Here is a 21885-nt window from a genome sequence, read left to right as displayed (position 1 = left end):
TGTTGGTTTTGTGCCTTTTTTAAACAACGAACTATCTGTCATCAGTATATTTTCGCTTCCAAATATTTTGGTGCTCAGCTCAATTATCCAGATATGTCTTCAGTAAGTCATCCGACTACCGACATTCCGCAAAAACGCAAAGAGGAAGATAGAGACAGGCTGCCTAGGCCCAAAGCTGCCAACGACGCTTCTCCTAAGCCAGTCGCCAGTTCATCGGTACTCAGTGAGGTGCTTTCGCAGTCCCTGATACCCTCAGAGTTCAGTATGCCGCGAGATGCTTCAACTGTGGAACCTGCAGATGTCTCTACCTTGGATGGGTCTGGAGCCGCTGTGCAGGCACTGGCTTCTGAGGGTGCATTCAGGCCTACTGACTTGCATATTAAACCAACACCATCTTCTTCTTCAAGGCCTAAATCTCAAACTGTGCCTAGAAAACCAATGCCCAGACTGCATTGTCAGGCCTCTATGCTTAAAGAACTAATGAAAAGAATGGCTGAAGACCTTATTACTTTAATTAGGGGAAGCCAACATTCCCCCTCTAAGAGACCTAGAACTGAGTTTGCTTATGATACTTCTGACCAGGATTCTGAAATTTCTGTTTCCTCTGATGACCAGGATTTACCCTTATCTACCTATGAAGATTATGATGCTGAGGACTCTATTCCCTCTGCTTCCCCCCAGAGGATTTCTCTTTTGGTGAAACCTTGCATAGTCTTTGGGAGAATTTTCGTTGGGAAAGTCAGGATTACTCTGATTCTAAAAAGAGGCTTAGGGATTTTTTACTCCTGCCCCAGCACAGGCCTTTAGCTATCCCTCCTCTGCTAGGCATTGTTGATGATGCCTTTTCAGAATCTAGCTTAGCCCCTGACTCTTTACCTCTGGCTCCCAGAAAACCTGATAGATATTACGGGTCTATATTATAACATCGAATTTTATAAAGTTCAAATGTTATAATATCGAACCAGTTTTGTCGAATGCTGAAAACAGCAAAGGTGCAGGACACTGAATTCTTTCCCAGGGAAAGAATTCAGTGGGCCATTGCTGTGGGTTCACTGTTTTCGGCGTTCGATATGTTGGAACGTTACGGGTCGGGTTCAGGTAAGTGTGGATTGTGTGTAGGTTAGGGTTAGGGGGCAGGTTAGGTGAGTTTGGGTTAGGGAGCGGGTCAGGTAAGTGTGCGGTTGTGTGTAGGTTAGGGTTAGGGGCAGGTTAGGTGAGTTAGGGTTAGGGCGTGGGTGAAGTGAGTGTGCGATAGTGACGGACCTTAGGGTTAGGGTTGGGTTAAGGTAAGTGGATAGCTAGTAGTGTATGTAAAGTTTAGTTTAGGTTTAGGTGTAGGATTTTAAGTGTATGTGTGTGGATTGCTGTTTTTTATGTGTGTTTGTGTTGTGTGTATGTTTCTTGGAATAGCGAAAAAAAATCGCTATTCTGACTGTTCGATGTTTGCGGATTTCGGTGTTTAGGGTTCGATATTATAACATTTGATCTTTGTAGATTTCAATGTTATAATATAGACCCAGATATTACAGGGTTCCTGACTCTCACAAGTTCCTTTTCAAAAATCCTACTGTGGATCCTGAGACCACTTCACAGGGACCCAAGGGCACTAAGGCTACTACTGCCAAAAATCCTACCCCCTCTGATAGAGACTCCAGGGCGCTGGATAGATGGAGTAAGAAGGTATACACATCTGCAACCTTGGCCATTAGGGCCATAAACTGCCAGTTTCATATGTTAAAGTATCAGCAACATATTATTGGATTGGGTTAGGGAGCTGGACAGGTAAGTGTGCGGTTGTGTGTAGGTTAGGGTTAGGGGCAGGTTAGGTGAGTTAGGGTTAGGGCGCGGGTGAGGTGAGTGTGCAATAGTGACGGACCTTAGGGTTAGGGTTGGGTTAAGTTAAGTGGATAGGTAGTAGTGTATGTAAAGTTTAGTTTAGGTTTAGGTGTAGGATTTTAAACATATGTGTGTGGATTGCTGTTTTTTATGTGTGTTTGTGTTGTGTGTATGTTTCTCAGAATAGCAATTTTTTTCCCTGGAAAAAAAATCGCTATTCTGACTGTTCGATGTTTGCGGATTTCGGTGTTTAGGGTTCGATATTATAACATTCGATCTTTGTAGATTTCGATGTTATAATATAGACCCAGATATTACAGGGTTCCTGACTCTCACAAGTTCATTTTCAAAAATCCTACTGTGGATCCTGAGACCATTTCATAGGGATCCAAGGGCACTAAGGCTACTACTGCCAAAAATCCTACCCCCTCTGATAGAGACTCCAGGGCGCTGGATAGATGGGGTAAGAAGGTATACACTTCTGCAACCTTGGCCATTAGGGCCTTAAACTGCCAGTTTCATATGTTAAAGTATCAGTAACATATTATTGGATTGCTTAAACAGAAAATGATGTTGATTCCTAATTGTGCTGAAAATAAGGAGTTACAGGATTTAATGCATTCTGCTGAACAGGTTGGAAAACATACTTTGCAATGTGGTTTTGATTCACTAGAGGCATCTGGCAGGGCTGTTGTCACTGAGTCTGTACTTAGAAGGCAGATCATGTTAAAGCTAAATTACTGGATGCTCCCTTAAATCAGGACCGCCTGTTTGGCAACAAGGCAGAAGATGTTCTTAAAAAGACAGAGAAAAAAGCTAAATCTATGCAAACTGTTAAAGATTTCTTACAAGTACAACCTCCAAGATTTAGTAGGCATTGGCCCTCTAAGAATTGGTCCTTTCCTGCCTCTTCCAGGCCTTTTCAGTCCAAACCCAGATCCAGCAGAACAACCAGGCTTCAGTCCCAGGGTGCGCACAAGACTAAGCAGTAGGGGCCCCCACTTCCAAATCTGGGAGTAGCAAAACTCACCCCTATGGTAAAATATCTCAATGACTTAACTTTAAAACTTCCAAGCTCTTCTCAACTGACTGCCCCTTTAGGGGGAAAGATTGCTCTACATGCAAAAACTGGGAACTCATTACCCAAGACAAATGGGTTTTAAATATAGTGTATTTCACTTCTACACGTTACCAATCCCAAATGGTTGGCCAGATCAACCCCCAAATCAGTGGGCAGAGGCTCAAAAGCAAGTACTCTCTCTTAAGCATAAAGGCTATTCAAACTGCACCAGAAGAGGAAAAGGGACAAGGTATCTACTCCAGACTTTTCCTGGTACCCAGAAAAGACGATCCATGGCATCCTATCCTGGACCTGTCTACTTTAAACACCTTTTTGGTGATTCGAAAATTCAAGATACTAACTCTTCACCAGTTGCTTCCTATGCTAGGCAAAGATGCCTAGTTGGCAACACTCAATTTAAAGGAAGCATACCTGCACATCCCAATCAGGGAATCTTGCATAAGATACCTATGCTTCAAAGCAGGCTACATGCACTATCAGTTCTCTGCACTGCCCTTTGGCTTATCTACTGCGCCCAGGGTATTCACAAAGTGCCTAGCTCCAGTCATTGCATTTTGCAGGCAAAGAAATATTCAAATATATCCATACCTGGACAATTGCCTTATTCAGGCAGAAAGCCAGGACATACTTTTGAATCATCTGGCTTTTGTACAAAGGGTGCTAACTTGCCTGGGGTACACCATAAACAAAAATAAATCACACCTGGTACCCTGTCAACAAATTATATTCCTGGGAGCAAGCTTGAATACAACTTCCCAGATGGCTTTCCTCACGCCAGAGTAACAAATTCATTTGACAACCTACTTCAAACTAGTGGCCACAAAATCCCTGCTATCTGCAAGGCAAATACTGCAAGCCTTGGGGTTCATGGCCTCCTGCATTCTTCTAATTCCATATGCAAGACTGCATATGAGGAAACTACAATGGTATCTAAAAAGCCTATGGTGTCAACATTATCAGGATCTAGAAGCAATGATTCCTATCATACCTTGCCTACTGTTAGAGTTCCTTTTGTGGGCAGAGGCCTGCCAACTAAACAAGGGACTGCAATTCACTCTACTCTCTGCTGCCAAACCCTAACAACAGACGCATCAGACTATGCATGGGTGGCTCACCTGGCAGGAAAGTGCATTCAGAGCAAATGGAACCCAAGTCAAATGCACCTGCATATCAATCAAAAAGAAATGTTAGCTGTACAGAATGCTCTGACAGCCTTCAAGACCACATTCTTCCAGGACAATTACTGGTAAAGATGGACAACACCACTGTTATGTGGTACATAAACAAGCAGGGGGGAACCCATTCTTACCCTCTCTGCAGACTAGCCATGGCACTGTGGAACACAGCCTTGAGCTACCAAGTGCATCTACAAGCTCAATTCCTGCCAGGAAAACTAAATACACTGGCAGGCGGACTAAGCAGATACCTCATTGACCCACATGAGTGGAAACTGGAACCAAGAACTTTCAACATGTTGACAAACAAATGGGGGAGCCCCAATATACACCTGTTTGCCTACTCACAGAACTACCAATTGGACAAATTTTGCACAAGGACTCCCCACAAACAAGCTTGGAAAGTGGATGCTCTGTCCTTCAGCTGGAAAAACCTATCAGTGTATGCCTTTCCTCCTCTGCCTCTCCTCTCCAAAGTACTACTAAAGATAAGACAGGATAAACCAATGATGATATTGATTGCACCAGACTGGCCACATCAACACTGGTACCCCCTCTTGTGCAGTGTGTCACTGTTGGTCCCATGGCACCTGCCTCAGACCCCTACCCTGTTGTCTCAGCAGAAGAACCAGATTCTGCACCCTCAGCTCCAAACCCTGAACCTAGCAGCCTGACTAATTACTTAATCTCTCCGTTACCATCCCTTAGTAAACCAGTGATGGATATCATTTTAGAGGCAAGGTGGCCTAGTACTAGAAAATCTTATGCTGAAAAATGGAAAAGATTCTGTACTTAAAACCAGTCTCAAGGAATGAGCACAGCAGTGGCCAATTTACCTCAGATTCTGCAATACTTAACTGAGATGTTTCAAAAGGGCCTTCCACTTTCTTCCATCAAAATTCACGCCTCAGCCATTTCAGCTCATTATAACACAGAACCTCCCCATGTCTCTCATCCACTGCTCGAGCAGTTCCTCAGAGGGGCCAATAATTTAAGACCACCCAGGAGAGCCCCATCTCCTACCTGTGACCTTAACTTTGTATTGGAGAAACTCACTCTTCCTCCTTTCGAACCAGCTGCTAGTGCAGATTTTAAATTCCTTTCTTGGAAAACAGCCTTCCTCTTAGCAATCACTTCAGCAAGAAGGGTATCTAAATTACAGACCCTTATGGCAGTGGAGCCTTTCATCATCTTTCATGCAGACAGGGTGTCCCTCAGAACCAGTCCCTCCTTCATGCCCAAGGTGGTATCCAGTGTGGCTCTTAATCAGTCTATTCATTTCCCAACCTTCTTTCCTAGTCCACAGAACAAAGGGGAATGGATACTGCACTCCTTAGATGTGCACAGACAACTTAGATTTTACTTGGACAGGACTAAACCTCAAAGGAAATCTGAACAACTGCTGGAGGCATTTGCTGCAGGGGCAGAGGGGAAGGCTATTTCAAGACAAACAATTTCTAAATGGATAGGCCATCGCATTCATTTCTGCTATGAACACCATGGAAAACCTATCCACAGGGGATCAGACCCCTTTCAGCCAGGGCTGCATCTACCTCTACAGCCTTTCTCAGAGGTGTCCCTACCAGGGACATCCTAGAAGCTGCTACCTGGAGTTCTGTACATACTTTCACCAAGCATTACCATTTGCCAGTTTCTCTAAATCCAGAGCTGGCTTTGCCACTGCAGTCTTGCAGGGCCTTATAGCTGGTCCTAATGCTATCTAACTTCATCCTCCAATCCTTAGCTTTGAGAATCTACACAAATGTGATGACTGCAACAGTGAAACACGAAGAACATAGTACAGTTGTGTACACTTACCATAAATATAGATGTTTGAATGTATTCACTGTTGCAGTCCTGGTTTACCCTCCCTCCAGCCCCCTGACGTCTTTTGGCTATGCCAACCTCAGCCTCATACACATATTGATCTATGATACCGACTGCAGCCCCTATCATTTTGTTAGTTTTGTCAGGTAAAATTTCCCCATCTGTGTACACCAGTAGTGTAGAGTTTGTGGGAAAAACCAGAGTGAAAGGTGTTTGCATAGTTTATAGTAGTGTGCTCGGCTGGGCTGTTGCCTCTGTAATTGGCTGATTCTGATACATTTCACCTGCCAGCTATGCTAGTTCTCCTTGACTGCCTTCCTACTGCTGTTTTCTCTTCCCATTGCCTTCCTATTTAAGCCCCGAGGTGCAGCACACATACCCAGTGCTCAGATGTAAATAGAGCTGCTATTTCCTGTGTTATTTTTTTGCTTTGTTTTGTTTAAAACCTGGTGTGTGGTGTGCACACATGTTTAGGCAATTTAAACACTGCTTGGCAGCCTCAGACACACCCCCCTTCCTTAGCTGTGCTTAGCTAAGGGCAAACACGGGCCATGGAGCTCCAATAAGCTTACAGCATGCATAACACTCCCCCTTATGAGGTCATCTTCCTCTTATGCTTATACCATGGTGTTGCTGCACCTACACGGTTGGGTGCAAGCTAACACTGAGGGGAAATCTGTGATTCAGTATCAATCCCCTCATTTGCATAAAACTGACTGCCAATGCATGGTTACGAAACTGACACTCAGCCTTCCCCCTTAGCAACCACTACTCCATGGTATTGTTGTCTTATGCATGCCATTGGCTATTATGTCAGAATGCTGATTTGGGTTTAAAAGCTTATTTACAACTTTTTTCCTTATTTTTGGGCCGATCCTGTTTGTGCACTGCTGCCCTACACTTAAACAGACAAAATCGGCCAAAAAAATAAATAAAAGTTATTTTTTATAATTTTGCAACTATTTCCCATGCCATTGGCATGCCTGCTACATTGAATAAATGCTTTCTTTCGAGCTGTCATGCCTCCATTTTGTAATTTGCAGAAATGTATTTGGTTAGTAGCCGAATACATTTCTGCAGGTTACACTATTCCTGCACAGATGCCTGCCTGCTTCCTGGATCACTAATTCACCTCATTTCCATGGTTTTCACCAGCAAATGGGGTAATTAGCATACAGGAGCTGTGTCCGTGCAGGAATAGTGTAGGAGTGCTCGTGCATGTCCTGGGAGCTCATTCCTGGATCGCTCATTGGCCATATTGCATGCAGCAGCTCTTGCACTATTCCTGCACGCCATGCAGAGGTTGCTGAATCCCGGAGAAAATTTAGTTACTTTTGAAATCATATGGCATTTGAATGGTGAGTAAATAAGACATAGACATTGAGGATGTGGTATAACCTCTATTAGTGTAGATTAAAATGAAATCCCCCTAAGAAAATTATTTACCACATGGCATACTGCTTGTTTATTGATATATATGCCATATTTATCAGAAATCTAAACACCTATATGAAAATAAATGCTTTTTTTAAATCTGCTACCCGATTTGAGAATGACTCTAGGTTCAATGTATATAACAGTGAAGCTCTGACCTGTCAATAAATCAATGGATAGACATGTTCTTTGTGCTGGAAAGTGACTGATCAACTAAACAGGAATCTGTACTGTTGACTGTGTCCTGTAATATTTATCTTAATGCCTATAAAAGTTTGATACTTCTGTGTGGATCCTCTTAGGCTCACACCATAGCTTCCAGTTATATCTAAATCCTGTTTGTGGATCTGCATGAATAAACTGAGTTCAGGGAGGTACATCAGTTTGTACCACCACTAGATGAACAGACATAACACTTACATGTTTAGCTACTATATGTTATAATATCTAGATTGGAATATTTGGTGCTGATCTGTTTGAAGAACTACAGAGTTGTATGAAGATTAGACTTTTCAGGTAAAGATGAAGAGGATTATTAATACAATGAAGCAAGTTAGATAAATGTTTGTCAAAGAAACAGACAAAAAAATGAACAGGTATTTGGTTATGATAAATGAAAAATATACATTTGATAAAGAAGATAGTGGGTTGCTCTGGGTGAGTATGAGAAAACATGAATTAAACATAAAAAGATATAATAGAAAAGTACAGAGTGGACAGAGATACTGTAGAGCAAATAGTGAACATCTACTATCCACACCAGAGGCCGCATGAGAATCATGGAGAACCCATCCCACTGGAAAGTAAGTTATGTGTAGCATTATATATACTAGTAAAAGGGGCTTTTTAGTGACCCACAGGGGAAACTTGGGGGTGTCACAGGCCTTTGCCTTAAGAATACTCCACCAGTTTCTCAATGCAATAATGCAACATATGGAAGAGCATATCTGGTTTCAACATACCCCAGAGGAGACAGCTACCATCCTGCAAAAATTCAATGGCATAGCACATTTTTCTGAGGTTCTGGGGGCCATAGATTACACCCATATTAATATAAAAACTCCACTTTGCAAACTTGGAAGGAGGTAAATAGGAAAGGATATCACTCCATCAACTGTCAGGTTGTCAGTAATATACAAGGTATAATCTATAAATGTGTGTGTCCAGGTCACCCTGATGTTTTCCACCATACCTCTCAATTTCTTAGGGCAAGAAATCTAGATTTAGCCTAAAATAATGGGGGTGGGGGTGCAAAGGCCCAGTAATAGAGACAGATTGTAAATATTGCTCTTATAAATGTAGACAGTTCTACAGTAACAGGATTTGTGTTAGCAAGCATTTTTTTGAAAGTTATAAAGCCTGTAACTCAAACGTGCATCCTTTAGTGACTTCAGTCCACAAAGATTTGCCAGAAAACCACAAATTTTAAGAGGAACAGACCAAAAATATGAGGCAAAAATCTAGACATTCTGCAAAAAGCTTGACAGTTGAATGGTATGATTTCCACAGCTCCCACATGTGGCCCAACTGTGACCTGCACCTAATATTTTCAAGGGGCAACTTTTCACAAGGACATCTATATGGAGATGTAGGATATGCACTGAAGCCTTGGCTCATGACTCCCGTGAGAAGCTCATCCAACTCCACTAAACAAGGTTACAACAATTCACTCACACAGACAAGAAATATCATAGTTCATGTCTTTGGCCAGATCAAATCACGTTTCTGATGTCGAGATACATCTGATGGTGGCTTACAGTATGACCCAGCCACCTCTACCAAAATACTGACTGTCTGTACTATCTTACATATCTTCATACTCTGGAAACAGCTGCAGCAGGGAGCCTCAGGATACTACTGTAGTTCCCAGTACCACAGACAGAGCCAGAAGGTACAGATGAGGAACCTGCAGCTGGGGACAATTACAGCAGACAGGGGGAGTGCACAATATGGTATGGCACACTCACCACTTAGCTGAACAAGAAACATAGCTAAGCATGTAGAAACAATAACAGAAATGCAGGCAAACTTACCAGCCTTCACTTATCCATGCACTGTCTGCCTTCAGTGAGCATCAGACATAGGTAACTCCAACACCAATATCAACAGCAGTAACATAGGTGAGTGATAAAACTGTAATGAAGAGATAAGTGCTTACCATTATGCTTGCCTTTCCTGAAAGCTATTGAACAACTATACTGGAATGACAGCAGTAACCTTTATGAGTGATATATGCTACTTATATGTAGACAAAACCAACTACGAAGTTATTAAATCTATCAAATGAATTTTTCATGCACATATTTACAATCTGTGTATTAAGACAATACAGCCCCATGTCAAACAAACCCAAAGGGTGTAGTGCAATTTCCCCATCATATGCATAGGTAAGTGTTAAAGCGTAGTTATAGAACAACACAACTACAAAAGAAAAGTAGTTAAGACTTAAATGATGATTTGTACTGCAACACTAAAAAGAAAAAGGCACTGCCCCAAAACATGTTCAGCCTGCTCTCTACTGTGCATTAGACATATTTAGCTAAATCATAAACCTCAACATGGATCAGGGCAATCCCAGCATCACCTTCACAAGGGGTTGAACTATCAGTAATACATAATTAATAATACTGTACTACTACTACGAAAAGTATGTGCAGTGCAACTAATAACACAATTGAACTTAAGCAGAAGAAAAAAACAGAAATTCAGTACATATCTTGATAAAAACAGGGATTTGACTAAGCAAGCATTAGCTGTACAAACTGTGCATCAGACTGAGGCAACCCTAAGTCACAAAATTGTGCAAAGGGCAGGGCACTGTCATCATCATTTGGTGGGGGGTTTACAGGAGGGCAAGCCTTATATAAAAGAAATGTGTGTGTGTGTGTGTGTGTGTGTGTGTGTGTGTGTGTGTGTGTGTGTGTGTGTGTGTGTGTGTGTGTGTGTAAAAGAGAGATGAGGATCAGAGCAAGTATGCACTGTTAGGGCCAGTGACTCCAGATGTAAAGTTTTGAAGAATAGTGTGTGTGTGTGTGTGTGTGTGTGTGTGTGTGTGTGTGTGTGTGTGTGTGTGTGTGTGTGTGTGTGTGTGTGTGTGTGTGTTAGATGCCATGGGCAAAATAAAGTGTACTGAGTGTGGATCTGCAGTGACACAGCCACAGCAGTTGTGCTAGCATTACATCCTGTCATACTGAACATGTGTGAGCCATGTATGAACCAGTTCATTGTTGCCATCCCCTGACCATCTGAACTATTTCTGCCAGGATCTGAATTGGTACTTCCATGGTAGTGGCCAGAAGTCAGGGTGCTATGTGGACATGAACCATGTCTGCTGGACAAGGTCTCATCTGAATACATCTATGACCATGACTACTACCTGGCCGACCATGTCTGGGTGTGAACACCTCCACCACTGATGGAGCAGTGGAAGTAGTACTACTATAGGAGTGAGATCTAGCATGACCAATAGCCACTTCAGCTTACATCTGAAGATATACTAGCTCTTCAGCTTCATGGATGGTGAGCCTTCTGGAACAGACTTTCCATAACAGATACTGCATGGTCCAGTGTATCATTCATGTGGTCCAAGGAGTCGCACAGATGGTTCATGCAGTTTCATATGTCAGAATGCATGACATACAGTACTCTGTCTCTTTCAAGGCCCTGGTGGAACTTGCCTGTGCCTCCACAATAGTCCTGCATAGACATTGGGTGGTAGATACTGACACGCTAATAGCAAGAGGAAAAGAGCAAGCATGACACGTATCCAAGCATGCCCACTGACAACCCTGTGTGGTACTGTACCCTCATGAAGGCTAAAAGGAGATTCCACCAGTTCTGAAACTGGGGTAACCACACCTCCCTGATCAACCATGTCTCTGTCAACCTGTCCACTGTCAGATGGTTCTGTCTCATGGCTATGTGTAGGTATACTATGTTCAGACTTTGGAGAGCGGATGTGGGAGCCACATTCTTCATATCAAACATACCCTCTGCAACCCAGACTGTGCCTGTTCATCACTGCCAGTTGTCAGAGGCTACCAATCCTGCAACGTCAGGCCATAGGAGCTCCACGGTACTGATGCCAACCTCACCAGGAAGTGCACCAAGTAAACAGAAAAACAGAAGAAATATAAATAAATTATCACAATATGCTACCTAAATCAGAATAAATCAACAACAGATGGAAATGCAAATAACATGTACAGTAATGTATATTTATATGTATCTAAGAAAACAAAGTAAAAAAAATATGTCCATACTATGTGCAGGTGGTCATTGAACTTCAATGCCAGATGTCCCTAGACATACAAAATTGCAACTGATAGAGGTATAATAAGCATAAAACGTAAGACACCCACTGGGTAACTCCTCTGAGCTACCTGGATCCCTTACAGTTGACAGGAACTCCTCCATCTCAGTGAGTAGTGGTTCAGTAGCAGGCCAACTCCCTTAGCTTTAAGTTCTTGTGCCTCTGCCCTGGCTCTAATGATAACATTTTTAATCATATCATTGGCCTATGACTGATACTGTAGTAGTCATGCATATGGCTAACCACAGCATTTACATCATGGACCACCTACTGCCAGCCACAGTCACAGAAGGGCTTGTCAGCTAAGTGAGGATCTAAGACCTGTGCCCCATGGATATGGAGGACCTGAACATTGATCTCATTCTCAGCATCTGAGAATGGAGGTTTGGGTGGGACTGACACCTTGTTCGTTGGTTTAAGTGCCACATATGTGTAGTGAAGTCAGACGTCAACATCCTTAAAATGTTGGCAGAGATTCATAAAATAGATGTAAAGGAACACTGAAATCACAACTGTTTTATGTTCATAAAACTCTTTTAGACAGTACTCATTGTCAAATAAATGCATTTCAAATATAAATATGTAAAATAGTTGCATAGAGCATAACACTGCTTGAAAGATTGTAAGAGAATTCTCAAAAAAGTGTCTTAAATGCAACAGTTCTAGCAGTTGGAAACCATAGATGTTCATCATGTTACACTGCTGCAGTCATTACACTTGGGTTATCCTGCCATCAGGCGGTCCCGCAGTTGGCCAGAGTTCCAAAGTCTTGGTCTGGCGTCGGTTGCTGTCGCCTCCTCCCTGACGTCAGTGCGACAGGGGTATATAAGATGCAGCCAATGCCATTTTCTTCAGTCTTTCTTGCCGCGCGGTGCTCAAAGCAGAAGCAGTTCGCACGTGCCGGTTGGCCGACTCCTGAGATTTTCATTACGAATCCAGAACCGAAGTCTTCTAAAAAAGCTAAGTACACCATTAGGGAAACTTTTTCTTGCCTCAGACCGATGTCAGTAAAAGTTAATAACTATTTCTTGTGGGAAGCAAATACCTCATAAGGATTTCAACTCCTATTGTATTCCATGCCTAGGCCCTGACCATGATGTCACTGGTTGTCGGTTTTGTGCTAGGTTTAACAAGCGCACTATTAAACGTCGGTTTGATTTTGCCCGACAATATTTTGGTAGAAAATTCAATTACACCATGCCGTCGGAAATTCCGACTACCGCAATGCATAAAAAGCGCAAGGACAAGGACAGGCATCCGAGGCCCAAAACAGACGACGAGGCCTCTTCTAGGCCAGTCGCCGGTTCTCCGATTTTCAGTGAGGCACCTACGCAGCCCCTAACTACCGCTTCCACAGAACCACAGACCGCCTCCGACTCCCATGTGGAGCTGGCTGGGCCTTCGGTCGCACTAGGCCTTCAGTTTACCGATCCTAAATCTACAGAGAAAACCGAAGTAGCTGAGCAATCCACAGCTACAGAGGGTGTTTTCTGACCTACCCAGCTAACTATTAAACCCTCTGTTAAGTCTAAGCCCCCCTTAAAGGCTAAGAAACAGACACAACTCTCTCCAGGACAGGCTTCCATGCCTAAGAAACAAATGCTAAAAATGGCCGAGGACCTAATCACCCTGATCAGGGGGTCCCATCCTCCTCCTGATAAAAGGCCCAGGCAGGATGCAGACTATGAATCTTCTGACCAGGTGTCCATTTCCTCTGACTCTTCCTCAGACCTAAGATATTTTTTTCCCCCTTATGAGGATTCTGATGCTGAGGAATGAATTCCATCAGCCTCTCCACCTGAGGATTACTCATTTGGGGAGACCGTACATACCATGAGAGAGCATTTCCATTGGGAAGGCCAGGATTACTCAGAATCTAAGAAAAGACTCAGAGACTTCCTTTTATTGCCCCAACACAGACCCCTTGCTATCCCACCAGTTTTAGACATTGTGGATGATGTGTACACTGAATCCAGTTTGAACTCTGACTCCTTACCCCCAGCCCCAGTTAAACCTGATAGATATTACAGAGTCCCTGACTCACAAATTTCTGTACACAAGCCCTGTTGCTGACCCTGAAACTATTTCTCAGGGACTCAAAGGGATTAAGGCCTCATCAGCAAAAAACCCAGTTCCCTCTGACAGAGATTCCAGAGCATTAGACAGATGGGGAAAGAAGGTATATACGTCTGCCACTTTAGCAATGAGAACCTTGAATTGCCAGTTTCACATGCTAAAATATCAGCAATTTTTGATGTCTCAGTTGAAACAAAAGATGCTTCCAGATTCAGATCCTCCTAACTTAAAAGAAATGCAGGATTTATTGCATGCAGCTGAACAAGTAGGAAAACATACTTTGCAATGTGGGGTTGATTCCTTAGAGGCCTCCTGTAGAGCAGCAGTTACAGGCTCTGTCATTAGAAGGCATGCTTGGTTAAAAGAACATATGTTACCAGATCATGTTAAGGTCAAACTATTGGATGCACCTCTGCAGCGGTATGTTCTGTTTGGAGTTAAGGCAGAGGAGGCATTAAAGAAGATGGAGGATAAGGCAAAATCTATGCAAACGGTGAAAGATTTCTTACAGGTTCAGCCTCCTCGTTTTAGCAGAAATTGGCCAACAAAGAATCGGTCCTTTCCAGTCACAGATAGACCTCAAAGGGGCAGATACAGACGTTCAAGAGGTAGTGGTCAGACGCAAGGCCCTTACAGGCCTCAACAATGGGGCACACCAGGCCAAAAAGAAGGGGAAGACAGGCCTCAACCTTATAAAAAACAGCCTATATGACTTTCCACTACAGCTGCCAAACAGCTCTCTCTTGGCAGCCCCCTTAGGAGGAAAACTGGCACTTTTCTATCACAACTGGCATTGCACCACCAAAGACCAATGGGTTCTCAGCATTTTATCTCAAGGTTACAGGTTCCATTTCCACACCTTTCCAAGGCTAAAAGGAATGCCAAATCTGCCACCAAATCAATGGACAGAGGCTCAAAAACAAATTACAGCACTCATGGACATGAGAGCTATTCAAAAGGTACCACCACAGGAACAAGGATAAGGATTTTACTCAAGACTCTTTCTAGTTCCCAGAAAGGACAAAGCCTGGAGACCCATTCTGGACCTTTCTACACTAAACACTTACCTGGATGTTCCAAAATTCAAGGTGTTGACACTACAGCAGCTTCTTCCCATGCTGGGCAAGAAAGCTTGGCTCGTGACTTTGGACCTCAAAGAGGCATACCTGCATGTCCCTATCAGACAAAATTGCAGAAGATACCTCAGATTTCAAGCAGGTTCAATGCACTATCAATTCTCTGCACTGCTCTTTGGCTTATCTACTGCGCCCAGGGTCTTCACAAAGTGCCTGGCACCAGTAATTGCATTTTGCAGGCAAAAAGGAATTCAAATTTATCCATACCTGGACGACTGCCTGATTCAACCAGAGAGCAAGGACATTCTACTAAAACATCTGGCGTACGTAAAAAAGTTATTAAGTTGCCTGGGGTACACAGTAAATGAAAAGAAATCAAAACGAGTGCCCTCACAACAGATAATATTCCTGGGTGCCATCTTGAACACAACGGCCCAGATGGCTTATCTCACGCCAGACAAACAAGGACAACTGACTCAATATTTTCAATTAATGGCAACAAAGACCCAGCTCCCTGCAAGAAAAATTCTGCAGGCCTTGGGCTACATGGCATCTTGCATACTACTAATTCCATATGCCAGACTGCATATGAGGAAACTACAATGGTACCTAAAGAGTGTATGGTCTCAACACTGTCAAAATTTGGAAACAGTTATACCACTAATTCCTTGCCTACAACAGGATTTTCGATGGTGGGCACAAGCTTGTCACCTCAACAAGGGACAGCCTTTCACTCAACTCACAGCCAGGCAAACACTGACAACAGGTGCATCGGATTACGCCTGGGGAGCACACATGGCAGGAAAATGTATCCAGGGCAAGTGGCCTGCAGAGCAAAGACATCTCCACATCAATCAAAATGAGATGCTAGCTGTACAAAATGCTATTATAGCTTTCAAGGACCTACTGCATCCAGGACAATTACTATTAAAGGCAGACAACACCACAGTTATGTGGTACATAAGCAAGGGGGCACACACTCCTACCCCATCTGCAAACAAGCCATGACCTTGTGGAACACAGCTCTAAACTACCAAGTTCATCTGCAAGCACAATTCCTGCCAGGAGAGAAAAACACACTGGCAGATGACCTAAGCAGAAACATTATGGACCCACATGAATGGGAACTGAATCCACAAATATTCAGAATGATAACACAAAAACGGTGGAGCCCGGACATAGATCTGTTTGCTACCCCAAAGAACTGCCAATTACAGAAATTCTGCACAAGGAGCTACCATCCACAAGCATGGAAAGTGGATGCCCTCTCATTCAGCTGGAAAAAACTACAAGTATATGCTTTCCTCCCTTTACCTCTCCTTCCAAAGGTACTCATAAAAGCCAGGCAGGAAGAGCCAAAAATGATATTGATTGCACCAGACTGGCCACGCCAGCACTGATAAGAACTTGACACAAGAACGACCCTGGATTTTACCACAAATTCCACAGTTGCTGACTCAGCACAACAATCAGATACTTCACAGCCAGCTAAAGACCTTAAATCTAGCTGCATGGAAAATTCCTTAGTCAAGCAAGCAATGCCTCTCTCCAAAGCTGTTATGGATGTCATTCTGGAGGCCAGAAGGCCTAGCACCAGGAAAGCATACTCGGACAAATGGAAGAGATTCTGTGCCTGGAACCAAGTGCACAGCCTTGACCCTCTAGTCCCAAACATTCCTCAGATACTGCAACACTTAACTCAGATGCTGGACAAGGGCCTCTCTTTTTCATCCATCAAGATCCACGCCTCCGCTATCTCTGCTCATTACAACACGGATCCACCAATTTTTTCTAATCCTTTGCTCAAACAATACCTCAGAGGGGCTAAAAACATAAGACCGCCCCGTAGAGCACCAACACCTACTTAGGACCTGAATTTTGTTTTGGAAAAATTAACTTTACCTCCTTTTGAGCCAGCTAGCACAGCAGAATTAAAATACATCTCTTGGAAAACTGCTCTGCTACTGGCAATAACATCAGCACAAAGAGTTTCAGAATTACAGGCACTAATGGCAGTGGAACCTTTCCTCATCTTCCACCAAGACAGGGTGTCTTTAAGAACCAACCCTACGTTTATGCCAAAGGTGGTATCAAGTGTGGCTCTAAACCAGACTATTCACTTGCCAACTTTTTATCCAAAACCACAGAACAAAGGGGAGAGACTACTACATTCTTTGGACATTCACGGACAGTTACGCTTCTACTTGGACAAAACCAAAGCTTTCAGAAAATCTGAGCAATTATTGGTAACATACACTGCAGGAGCACAGGGAAAAGCCATTTCAATGCAGACTATTTCAAAATGGATAGGACACTGTATACATTTCTGCTATACCCACTATGGGAAACCTGTTCCTAGCAGCATTAGATCTCACTCCACCAGGGCAACAGCCACTTCAACTGCCTACCTCAGAGGAGTACCTACCAATGATATTTTGGAAGGAGCAACATGGAGTTCTGTGCATACCTTCACCAAACATTACCATTTGCCTTTATACTCCAAATCCAGAGCTGGCTTCACCACTGCTGTACTGCAGGGCCTCATAGCCATCCCTAATGCCTTATAGATCCAGCCTTCCTACCTCAGCTTTGGGATTCCACCCAAGTGTAATGAGTGTAGCAGTGTAACACGATGAACATAGTACAGTTTTGTACCTACCATAGATGTAGATGTAGATGTTCGAGTGTAAACACTGCTGCAGTCCAGGTTACCCTCCCTCCTTCCCCTCTTACTTTCTGGTATTTACCTAGGGCATATACCCTTTATTACCTATGGGGAGTATTTGCTGGTAACTAAAAATGGTTGTTTGCTTTTCTTTTGTATTTTTTACTAGCAATATGTATTTCCTACCAATTTGGGGGCACCTGACATCGGGGGCAAGAAAAACTGAAGAAAATGGCTTCGGCTGCATCTTATATACCCCTGTCGCATTGACGTCAGGGAGGAGGCGACAGCAACCGACGCCGGACCAAGACTATGGAACTCTGGCCGACTGTGGGACCACCTGACGGCAAGATAACCCAAGTGTAATGACTGCAGCAGTGTTTACACTCGAACATCTACATTTATGGTAGGTACAAAACTGTACTTTCTGTTTGGCAGAATTTGGACAACCAAGTGATCTTTCCTAGCACAGTGGAAGTTTCATAGCCCAAGGTTCTGTGTATATGGTATAGATTAACCTCTCGAGGCATGTTGAATATGTAAATCAGGAGTCAGTTTATTATCAGTCCTAAATCACTTTATTTGCTCATGGTGCTGGGCAGGTAAACATGGTGTTATAGAATGCCATACACACTTCTGAGCAGTAATGCCTTGCAAATGTGACTCCTTAGCAGTTCTAGATGTTTAATTACTTGTTTATTGCTCCTGTTAATGAGAAGTGCACTTACAGGGAGTGTATCAGAGAGACTAGGCTTACTGAGAAACTTTCATTGTACATTTAGTGATTTAGGAACGAACCTTGATAACCCTGTAGTAAACATTTATAAGAAGATAATTTGCCTGTAATGACAAAATGGCTGTAACTCATATCAAATATATACAAACATATACAATGCAGACATAAAGAAAATAAAGTTTAACTCTTTGGAAAATGTAATACATTCATGGTACAAAGTGGTCACAATAGAGAAATCACACAAAAGCAAATACAGCCTTGTCTTGCACACATTTGTTTTTATTTCACATGCTTGGTTATCATAACTTCTTCAAGGATGACATTCAGCAAGACTTACTCTCTAAATTTAAATGGCAGAAGTCAAAGTTGAGTACGTGTTCCACTTCCTACACATTATTATATCAATGTCAAGTTGGCAAACACTGTTAATTATGTCAATATTTCAAGGTAATGCCATGGCTTTGGGGTTCTCATCTAGACAGGGTGGCATTTCTGTTAAATCAGGGCCCCTTAATGTCAACATTTTACTTGTATAAGAACATATAATTGAGAAATCAGACTGAATCATGAATTTTATGTTTTTAGCTTCATGTCTTGTGAGATGCTTGGAATTGCATGTTGAGGCCCAGACTATCATTGGATGACAGTTCACTTTCCAATGCAAGACCACAACATTTTATTTCATATGTACAAAGACTTGCCCTGGGATTCATGAAGCTTGGCGCAAGGCCGGCATTAGGCTTGTGCTGACTGTGCAGCATGTAGATGGCGCAGTAGCGCCAAATGCATATTAATGAAAGAGCGCTGTCGCCACAGCCACATGCATAGGAAATTAGTGTGAGTGCCTAGGGCGTGTCGAAGTGCCGCACGGAGGCGTGGAAATGTCAGCTGTCGACATGCAACCTAAAATGCTTGCATATAACAATTTGCCTGCAATAGTAATCACACCTGTCAGTGTCTGTGGATACGGAAACGTATGCAAAGCATGCAAGACAGTTCTTGTGAACACAAAATTAAGAGGCAAACACAAATGCACGGTAGGGAATATCGAGTCTCCATCCCTCGAACAAATGACATTGAAAACCGTGTGCCCGTATTCTAATGCAGTGTAGATAGTTATACCAAGTGGAAGTAAAATGCAACATCTTAGTGCGCCGCCAATAGCTACGTCTAGCCCAGTGGTCAGGGTTACCAGCTGTCCCACATTGTGAGTGATAGTACACAGCTGGGCAGATGTGTCCATACCAAAACCATGATAAATGTAAATATCTAGCGACCGTATGACAGAATTATATCCCGCAACGCATGTAATAGTCACACACAATAGGTATGTTCGTATGTAACATATCACATGTGACAAGAAATAGAATAAGCAAGAAAATGAAACAGAAGGAGCATATAAACTGCTACAACAATAAGCTAACATGTAGGCAGAAAGGAAAAGTATTATCCATAGTGCTGACCGTGGGTATGTGTTGTCCTGTAAAATCAGATATGCGTCCAGAATATATCCCATCCTGGACATATGAAAGAGCAGTCGACCAAAATCCACCCATATGCGGTCCAAGCCGTACTTGTCAGGATGTGTCACAGGTGAACGGGTATTACCCGGGTGTACCAACCATGTCATGAAAGTTAAGTATGGGCGTGTACCTATGTGCGTGATGTACAGCATGTGGAAAGTGAAACATGCTAGGGTAGTCCACACAACCATACAGGTACCTGACATATGTAGTGTATGCGATGTATTCCCCTAACCGTGTCATGGACCATCAACCAAAGAAGTGATGGATGGAGTGTCAGGAATATGTGTGTGGGGGGGATGGGTAATAGTGTAATCCACAAAGGCGAGACTGTGTTGGATGCAGAATAGGTGAACTGGAGGTGTATGAGGGAGCAGTGGGTGAATCAGAAAGAAACACAAAGAACAAGTATACACATCTGCAATACAACCTGACAGGCCATACTGTAGAACACAATCACACAAACATATGAATATTAAAATGTGCGATACAAATGTACAGAAACGTCACCGGCAGATACCCACAGAATGGTCTGGATGGAACCGGCCCATTCAAATGCAACACACTTGGATGCATAATTGAATACCCATCATCCCCTCCACAGCACACACAACCCACCCCCATACCTGAACATCCACCAAATCCAGTCATACTCGGCCTACTAGCTTGGCACAGCCATATCTACACATAGTGACCATTACTCATATGTAGTAGGCAGTGTCACCCTAGGCAGTTTCAGGTTTGCAAACTATGTATCCCTTGCATGTAAAACCCCATCACATTTTCGTAAAGCCAAAAGAATGGATGGTATTGGTCTTGTTCAATTGTTGGATATCCCTCATGGGATAAGTAACCTGTGTAAACATCAGACTGGGTATCAGGACATGATGTCCAGTCCTGTAGACATCAGGACACAAGTTGAATGTGCAGTAGTGGTGCACAAGACTGTCCAGCCCTAGAAGGTCATGCAGAACTTACTACCCAGGATCAAACACCTGCCCGTGATGCACGTTTCCCCTCATGAATAATCGAGAGATTATATTGTACACATTCGCATAGTGGCACTTGGAAATAGGGTGATTAAGGCGCTGACATAAACAGGGTACCTCCTGACCCACTGTGTGAGGGACAGTCACTGTTTGGGTAGGTGTGTCCTGGCCATCAATGATACAATGGCAAATGTCCTGTGATTGTAGGAAATAACTATGTACCATACTGCATGTAACAGTTGCCTAAAGCAGTCATGTCTGGATATAAAATACGTAATTCGTACAAGAAACAGACTAAGCAACTAAAGTGCTAAAGGAATAGGCTCTCAGCTAGGAAAATAATGAATGTTCTAAGCCCCGCACTGACCGTGGGTATGTGTTGGCCTAAACAATCTGGTGTGTCCAGAATATATCCCATCCTGTACATATGAAAATGTGGCAACCCTATCAATGGTCAGAGTATTCGTACAATAACTGGCCAGCCTCTGAATCACTCACAAAGCCAGGGACCTTTGGAGGAAAGGTGTTGAATGAGTATGACTAATGACAAGAATTAAGAGTAATAGATGCATTTAACTGCAGAAAATAAGTAGTAATACATATGTCTCCAATCTGTCAACACGTTCCAAGTTAATAGTACTAATATTGTAGAAGTGTCCGTGATTATCCCTGATTTGTCATTGCCTTGTCCCTGTCACTGTTGAAATTAGTCCCCAAGTATCACAGAGGTCCATACACATATGTACACCAACCAACTGTCACATTTGTTGACAGGATTACTGCATACCTGTAGTGAATTCATAAGTGATGTCCAGAATAATATTCATCGTATATATGAATGAATGAAATAGTCAAATGTGAAGGGAAACACCAGTGGAAACCCCACCCCCACCCTGTATCATGTAGTGGAACCACCCCCACCCTATATTATGTAGTGCCAACCTAATAATGTAGTCAGAGGTGCCCAAACCCCTGCGTCTGTAAACACAGGTAGAATGTTAAAATCAGGACCAACTCTGTCCATGTGCTACGTCTGACATTTGAACAGGTACAGGGCAGTGCTGGTCACCAGTCGGACAAGCCTAAACCCGGACCAGCACATGAACAACCTGACAATCCAACACATGTATGTGCCAGGACTATAAGCATTGGAGT

The sequence above is a fragment of the Protopterus annectens genome, chromosome 1.part0 (assembly GCF_019279795.1).
Source record: "Protopterus annectens isolate FY-2018-M chromosome 1.part0, PAN1.0, whole genome shotgun sequence".
In the NCBI taxonomy this organism is placed as follows: Eukaryota; Metazoa; Chordata; order Ceratodontiformes; family Protopteridae; genus Protopterus; species Protopterus annectens.
This window is presented reverse-complemented; position numbering follows the sequence as displayed.